An 8,884-nucleotide genomic window follows, 5' to 3' on the forward strand; every position below is an offset into this window, starting at 1 on the left:
CTTGACTTCCTTTGCTCTTTAGAATCTCTTCTCCAATTTCAGGGAATATGGACTTGACATATCGAAAGTTGGGAGTTCCATTGTTGCCTTCAATCAGTAACCACACTAGGAACTATACAAATGAGGTGAAAGACACATATTCATCTTCCCTTGTAGTGTTACCACACTTTGGGGTGCTGAAATCTCCTTCTACAGGTGGTGTCCAGGTTCTTTCTTTCCTGATCAAAAAATTAGTAAAGTCAAGTGCAAACAGCAGCAAAGTTTTACATTTATTAAAATTGGGAAAAGAAACAAGTTCTGCAGGGTGAATTTGGGCCAACAAAAAAATAGAAAAAGAAGCACACTTTACACAGGGAGAGTGGGCTACTATGAAAGAACCAGAAGCAGAGAGCACGAATGTAACTCCTTTTTTAATTTTTATTTTTCCTCATAATTTTGTTGGGAAACAAATAGCAATGAGACAGCTTCAAACCAAATTGGTAGGACAGTTTCAATAATTAACACATTGCATACATTCTTCCTAGTGGTTAATTGCTGTACAAGATGCGGACATGATATCCTATTTACAAACACTATTAGAACAAATCCCTCTATTCATTAAGAGAATGTAACTATATATCTATCCTAACCATTTTGAATACACAGATACAAAATGGACATTCATCTGTATCCCCTTTTTTGTTTAGTTCCGTTATTTGGATATTATAGGTGTGTTAACTCAGCAAAATATTCTAAAAGAGTCCAGTAGCCAATAATAGTATTGGGTCTTCCACTTCACTGGCAATGTCAGAAATTGTTGACCTGAGTCCCCTACAGCTCAACATAACAGCATGGCTTTACTTCTTATATTTCGTTTTTATACTTTTCTGCTGGATGGCTAAGACCAAGATAGAGCAAGACCTATGCAACAAGAGTTGTAGCTTTTGGGTCTGATAAGGTCAGTGAAATTCCCTCAGGATTTATGCTGAGATCCTGTACCTCAGATTGTAGAACCTTTGTCAGTGTCAGCCATGTGGATGAGTCACGGCCATTGCTTGGCCAATTTGCTCTCTGTGAAAGCCTGAGAGAATGTTTTTTCTCCATGTGACTCTCCTTAGGCACACTCTACATCATCAAGCACTTTCCTCTTTGGCCCCACAATCTCCTTCATCAGAAAATTTGGGACACTACTGAGTTATGTGACATTACAGTACAAGTTCTCGTATGTCCTGAGTCTTAATTGACCTTGGAAGGCTAGGGCCAAAATGTTGGCTTTCCTTGTGACCCTCCTTTTTCTCTAATTTTGGTCTGCAAGCTTAGGTTGTGACTCCTTTTTGTATACTCCAATCTTCAAGCTTATGTCAGGTCTGGGATGTCTTATTGAAAAACCTACATGCAGGACTCTGGAAGGTGTTCTGTAGTGGGTCCTGGAACTTTGTAATTAATAGCCCATGCCTAACTTCACCAGTCAGGTTTGCCACACTCCAGACTCCTGCCTTAAGCAGAGAATGAGCTAAGGAGAAAATTCCATTACATTCAAGCAGAATGTCATTGGTGACTAGTTAAAACCTGGTAAATGCCATAACTGAATAGAATATTTACCAAGTAAAAACAGTCGGCATGGCAGTGATAGGAAACAAGAAGGTTAGGGAACTTAACACCTTTTGGAAGATGTGAAAGAAGTGTGAGTTAGATAACCCTAGGTTGTAACACTCACAGCACAGCATCTCCAAGAGAAAAGAAGGTGATGCTGCTTTTTAAAAACCCATATGTAGGCTAAAAACTACAACCAACCAACAAAGCCTTCTTCTTTATTTACTTAATGTAGTTAGTACAGGGTCTACAGGGTGTCACTACACACATCAGACTCATAGTGATCCTCTTGTTTTCAGTCTCCCAAGCGCTGGGATTACAGGTATGCACCACCATGCCCAGTCTCAGTCACCCTCTCAGCATGCCTCGGGGGCGGTGCCAGCATGGCACATCAGGGATTGAGCCCCAGCTGCTGCCCTCTGCCTAAGCAAGTGCTTTAATCTGTGGAACTGTCTGGCCAGCCCTCTCCCTCTATATTTCAACAAAAGACATAAAATCTTATATTGCTGGCTGTGCTGGCCTCAAAACTGAGAATGAACAAGGCCTTCTACCTGAGTGCTCCCAGCTGGTCCCTGCAAGATGCTCCTTAGACCCTTTCTTAGCAGACATTGAGAGAAATTGCCCACACAGTGGTCCTTAAGCAGCTGGCGGTTCAAGAGCCGCTAATGACCTGACCGGTGCACCTTGTAATTAGGCATTCACTCTGATCTTCACGGCATCCCAGGCTTTTCAGAGGCTGCAACCCTCACTTTGCTCAGCTTCTGATTGCAAGGCAGCAGGGCCCTTGGAACTGCGCCCTCCCCGTGGGAGAATTAAATGCAGTCAAGTGGGCATGTGCACTCCGATGGAAGGAAGGTATAAATTAGCCATGATGTTTGTTGAAGGACAAATGGATCCCCAATCATCCTCTATAATTAAATACCTGTTACGGACTGTTGGAGAAACTGGATATGACAGATGAGTCGGGGAAGGTGATGCTGCTGAGTCGCCCTCTCAGCTGTTCAAGTTAAGTTTGCCAAAAGGGTTCGAGATGGATGACATTGTTAATTGTTTCTCATTACAGCTGGGTTCTTCACGTAAGAAAAAATAGTTAATTCTGCATATGTAACCAGCATTTTCAAAAAGTAAGCTTGTCCTAATACAAATGCAGCCATATTTTCCTATTTTTGGCAGCATCAATTCTCCTGACTCAGGTGACAAACAGTTCTAAACATAGCATTTTAAGTTGGAAATATAGGCTCAGTACAGAAATTAAGTGTGTTCAATCTAGGGTCTCTGAACTGAAGTAAATGTTTGCTCCTCTCATGGCTCTGTCTCCTCAGACTGGAAGCTTGATGCAAAGAAAGAGTGGAGGAATCAGCAAGATAGCTCAGTGGACTAAAGTGCCTGCTCAGGCAAGTTTAGGCAAGCACAGGGACCATGGTTTGATCTCCGGCACTGCATGCTGTAGTCCGGGTGTGGTGGGGCACACCTGTAATCCTGGTCCTGGGAGGCTGAAAATAGGAGGATCATTACAAGTCTGAGCTGCATAGTGAGACCCTGTAACAACCAAATACATGAAAGAAAGAAAGAAAGAAAGAAAGAAAGAAAGAAAGAAAGAAAGAGGAATGTTAGATTGCTGCTTCTCCACTTCTGTTTTTCCTCTTCTCCCCCAGTTTGCTGGCCAAGCTCTAACCTTTCCATGGTAGGAATTGAGGGGAGTGGGGAACAGAAAGGAGTAGAAGGCTCCAGGCTTCACTTTGCTTTCTGCAGACCTGGCAGGATGTGAAAGGGAACTCGAGCTTGGGCTTTTTTCATAGCTGGACTCTGCTCTGCTTGCCCCTCCCCTCCTTCTCCCCTTCTTTCTCTTCCTCTTTTGCCCTGGAGGATACATTCAGAGCAGAGGTAGTAATAAAATACAACCTGCAAGTCACATCCAGCCTGTCACCTGTTTTTGTAAATAAAGTTTTGCTGGTTTATAGCAATATCCATTTGATTATGGATTGATTATGGCTGTTTTGTGACATAACTGAGGAATTGACTTGCTACATAGACCATACAGTTTGCACAGCTGAAAATATTTACCACCTGGCCTTTCTAGAAAAGAAAACTTGCTGACCTTTCTTTTTGAGTTTGTGCAGTCATTTTCAATTTCTCAAACTAGCAGACATCTAACTTTTCCCTGTTACTTATTGTTGTTAGGATGTTATAGCCTCCCAGGTAGTACTATACGGCTGACCTGATAATGGTTTTTCCAAAGGCTCTCTGAGTCCAAAGGACCTAGACATGGACTTTTGTTAAGATCAAAAGTAGAACTATGAGGGTAAAGATGGTGAACTGATAGACATTTGTAGCACTATGCAAAAATAAATTTCTTTATGAATCTTGCACCCTTATGTATCCTTAGCTTGGCTGGGCATCTAAATATCCTGCACTGAGTTTTGATATTTGCTTTGTAAGTCCTCTGCACACAGTGTGTCACATTCAATTTGGCACCTTAGGTCTGTACTGAGTACCTAAATTCAAGCTGCCAAGCAAATATCCTATGAAGTGTAATGACCTGTGCTCCTGGTGATGTGGTTTAGTGTAGAATGTCCCATAAAGGTCTCATGCATTCAGAGGTAGGGCATCTGGAAAGTGATTGGATCCTAAAGATGCTGTACTCATCAGTGGATTCCTCCAGGGACAGAGTGAAAGCTAAATGTCCTACATTAGCAAGTAGGACCTGGTTAGGGGCAGGTCACTGGGGAGGGCATGGTACAGAAGAGTGTATCTCCTTTCCTGGCTCCTCACCTCTTTCTCTGTTTGTTGGACACCCTAGTGTGTTTAGCCTCACTTTCCCAGACCTTTCCACCATGCAAACAACCAAAACCAGAACCAGAATTAACCTAGATTCCTTTAAGTCATCAGTGTTGGATATTATATCTCAATAAAGAGAAAAGTGACTAATTTTTTGGTACTAATAGTGGGTTCACTACTGCTGCAACTGAGCCATGTGGTTAATTTTATTTAACTTAATTTTTTTTATTAGTCCTTGCTTGCAGTACATAATGACACATTCCTTGTGGGGAAGTTGTTGCGTGTACATAATACATCTTAATTCTTTTTACATTGACTTCTCTTCTCACTCCATCTCTTGGGCCCTTTCCCATTTGTGAAAGATTAGTCTTGGTGTTTCTTATTATCCACCTTTTATTTTACTCCTTAAATGATTTATACTTGGGGCTTCTCATATTAAAATAATGCAATATTTAAGCTTGTGCTTCTGATTTATGTCACTTTCCATTATGGTCTGAAGGTGCACCATTCTACTAAGAAATGATTGAACTTTCTCCTTCAAGGTGGAATAGTAGTCTATTTTGTTCAAATACCACATTTTCTTAGTCAGTTCATCTGTTGATTGCTATATAGGCTGCTTCCAAGATTTAGTTACTAAGAGTTGGGGTATTGTAAACATGTACAGCCAGCTTCCCTGGGATTTAGTTTACAGTGCTGAAGCATCCAGATACTACAAATGCTCTTAATCCAAGGTCCAAAGTGGGCTGCTACTGCTGGAGCTGGTGGTAAAGTTTGGCATTATCAACATAGTACCAGTTTTTTCAGGAATGCAGAATGCAAAAGTTTTCGGGTCAGAGAGGCTCCCATGCAGATTTCAGAAGAAGGTCTGAGAAGCCAGACACTGCACTCCTGAGAGGGCTGTGTGTGAAGCTGTGACAGTGAAAATAAAGGTATAGTGGAAAACCCAGGAAATCTGAGAAGCTATGGATGTGAAATATATGCTGAGGAAAGCACAGGAATTTAGTCAACCCTCAACAGAGAGACCATAAAGATTGCAACTAGCAATACCATAAAGGTTGGGCTGCTCACGCTGCTTAAAGTTCACATCTCCACACAATTTGCCCAGGGTGCTGGACTTGAAAGTACAGGATTTAATCTTTGCCATACTGTATTTCAGTCTAGCTTCAGTCACATGCCTTTCTCTCCCTCTATTTCTCCAATTTGGAATGGAAATGCTTACCTTGTCCCATTGTATATTTGAAGTATTTAACTTAGTTTTAAAGTTTTACAGAGGTAAAACTTTCGCAGCTAAAAATATACCCTAAGTCTCAGAAGAAACCTTGGTCTTGATTCTTTATTTTTATTAATTTTATTGAGAAACAAATAGCAATGAGACAGTTTCAAAACCAATTAGTAGGACAGTTTCAATAATTAATACATTGCATATTGTTGTCTTCTTAGTGGTTATTCATAGTACAAGATACAGACATGATATCCTGTCCAAACACTATTAGTACAAGTCTGTCTTCTCATTGAATTAAGAGAAAGTAGCTGTATATCTATCCTAACTATTTTGTGTATGCAGATACAAAATGGCACTTCATTTGTATCCCCTTTTTTGTTTAGTTTTGTCAGAGATGGATATTCCATTGCCATTTAAATATTGTAAGTGTGCGTATTCAGAAAAGTAATCCAATATAGTTCAGTAGTCCATAATAGTAGTGGCTTATCCATAGGACTGGCAATGTCAGAAATTATTGACTTGAGCCTTTTACAGCTCAGCATATTAATATGACTTTATTTTTTATACCTTGTTTTTATACTTTTCTGCTGGATGGATAAGACCAAGATAAAGCAAGACCTATATAACAAGAAATGTAACTTTTATATCTGACAAGGTTAGTCAAATCCCCTCAGGATTTACCCTGAAACCCTGTACCACAGTTTGTAGATCCTTTGTCAGTGTCAGCCATGTGGATGGGTCATGGCCATTGCTTGACCAATTTGCTTTCTGTGAAAGCCTGAAAGAATGTTTTCTCTCCATGTGACTCTCCTTAGGCACACTCTACATCATTGATCACTTTCCTCTGTGGCCGCACAATCTCCTTGCTCAGAAAACTTGGGACATCACTAAGTTTCAGGATGTTACAGTACAGGTTCTCTTACGCCCTGAGTCTTCACTGACCTTGAAAGGCTATGGCCAAAATGTTGGCTGTCCTTGCAGCCCTTCTTTTTCTCTAATTTTTGGTCTGCAAACTTAAGTTGTTAACCCTCTAGAAGAGAAGCTTAATGATATTATTACTCTATAACATAGGTAGTTGAGCTTAACCTCACTATCTGTCTGAATATCAAACATCTTAGACATAACATGGAACAGGTATTTTCCATCAAGTACTGATATGTTAAACTTTAAATCCCTACAGAATGTGAAGAAAAAAAATAAAAAAATAAAAAAAGAATAAGTAATTACATATTTTTACACAGGAATTTAGAAATCTAACCATATACAGCGTGGTAGCAGGACAGTCCTACGACATTTTTTTCTTATCTCCTATTTTCATTTATTACACTCGTATTTTTTAAACAAACATTTACTTGAGAGACAGTATAGCAGTAATTGATATGACTTGACAAGGAGCACATATTTAGAAGACCAGAATGACAGACATTCCAAGCATGACTCTAGTATTACACATTGCTATCTTCAGGGCAGTTGCTTAGTTCACAGGTATCAGCATGTATAGTTTGGACTTGATTCTTTAAGCAATACTAAAACTGTTAAAATTTTGGTGACTCTTAGAGTTGGATTAAAAATATTTTTTTTGCATAGAAGGATGGACATTAGTCTTTTAAAGGTCAAGGGTGGGATGTTACAGTGTAGATTCAGAATGCCCTCTAGAGACCTCATGTGTTCAGAGGCGGGGTTCTGGAAGGTAACTGGATCATGAAGGTGCTTCCTTTCTCAGGATTGATCTGGGGATGAGTTCAAAGCTAAATGTGGCTTTATTAAGTTGTGTCCAGGGGACCAGCTCATAAGCCTGGAAGGGGTTACTTCCCTTCTTGTCTCCTCCCTTTACTCTGTGCTTCTGGCCAAGGTGACGTGAGCATCTTCCATGTGTCAGACTTCTCTATTGTACTATTTCTGTCTTTGAGTCAACCAACTAGGGACTGTAATCACGACCAAAATAAAGACAGCCTCCTTTAAGTGCAGTATCAATGTACCTCATTTACAAAAACAGATTAAGATATATTAGCAAGTGGATATTAACCAACTTAATTGAATTGGAACAGTTAGATAAGAGTTTCAGTGTCCAAAAACTCTTCTCTAATAGGAATTGACTATTCTATCATTTAAAAATTTATTTTAAAAAATATTTATTTATTTATTTATTTGGTACAGGGTCTTGCTACGCAGTTTGGCCTTGTAGTGATCCTCCTATCTCAGCCTCCCCAGCACTGGGATTATAGGTATGTACCATCATGCCTGGTTTCCATGGTCGGCTCGCTGTGAAGCTGGCTTGGCATGTGCTACCAGGGATGGAACCTGGGTCCTTATGCTTGCCAAACAGGCACTTAGACTGCAGAGCTACTTCCCAAGCCCAGGTATTCTATCATTTGGAAAATTTTTTTTCATTCTTATTCCTGTATAACAAGGGCTTATAGAACATATGCTCCATGTTGCACAAATTTACATGCAGCAGAATTCAAATGTTCTCACATTCTAAATTCTTTTCAAATTAATTTATAATCTTGAGAACTTCCTTTTCAATGAAAATATATTATATTGTATAGCATATGGTAAAGAAGCTATTTTCTTAAAAAATCATTTTAGACATTTCATCTCAGTTAATTTTATGTAATTTATTCAACTTATAAAGATAGATTTTATTTTTCCCATGTAATAAAATGGTGTCAAATGTTTGATTTCCTTTTCATTATGTGAAAATTAATATAATAAATATGTTTAAAACTAAATTGTTTTATTTAGGGAGCAAATATTTCTTTCAAAATATAGATTGAAAATTAAAACTGACAATTTTAAAATTTCACATTCAGAATTTTAACATTTGGCTATAAAATTAACTTGTTCATTTTAAAATAAATTTGTTGGAAATCAGTGTGGAGACTCCTTAGAAAACTAGAACTGGAAATCCCGTTTAAACCAGCTATTCCCGTACTGGGAATTTTGCTGGAGGATACAAAAACATCATATCATAGTGATATACATGTGCCTATGTTTATAGCAGCACAATTTGTGATAGCCAAATCTTGGAAACAACCAAGATACCCATCACCTGGGGAATGGATGAAAAAGATGTGGTATTTTTATACAATGGAGTTGTATAAAACTTATATCTTTATATCAGCTATAAAGAATCATAAACTCGAAGCCTTTATATTGAAGTGGATGCCACTGGAAGATATACTCATAAATGAAATAAACCAGACACACATGTGTAAATATCATATAGTTTCCCTAGTATAAGAGCTCAAAAGAAGAAATACAAATACAAAGGTATAAAACAATTAAAAGGAAAGCAAGAACTTGAGGACT

Source organism: Octodon degus, unplaced genomic scaffold (assembly GCF_000260255.1).
Source record: "Octodon degus isolate 3935 unplaced genomic scaffold, OctDeg1.0 scaffold00047, whole genome shotgun sequence".
Taxonomy (NCBI): Eukaryota; Metazoa; Chordata; class Mammalia; order Rodentia; family Octodontidae; genus Octodon; species Octodon degus.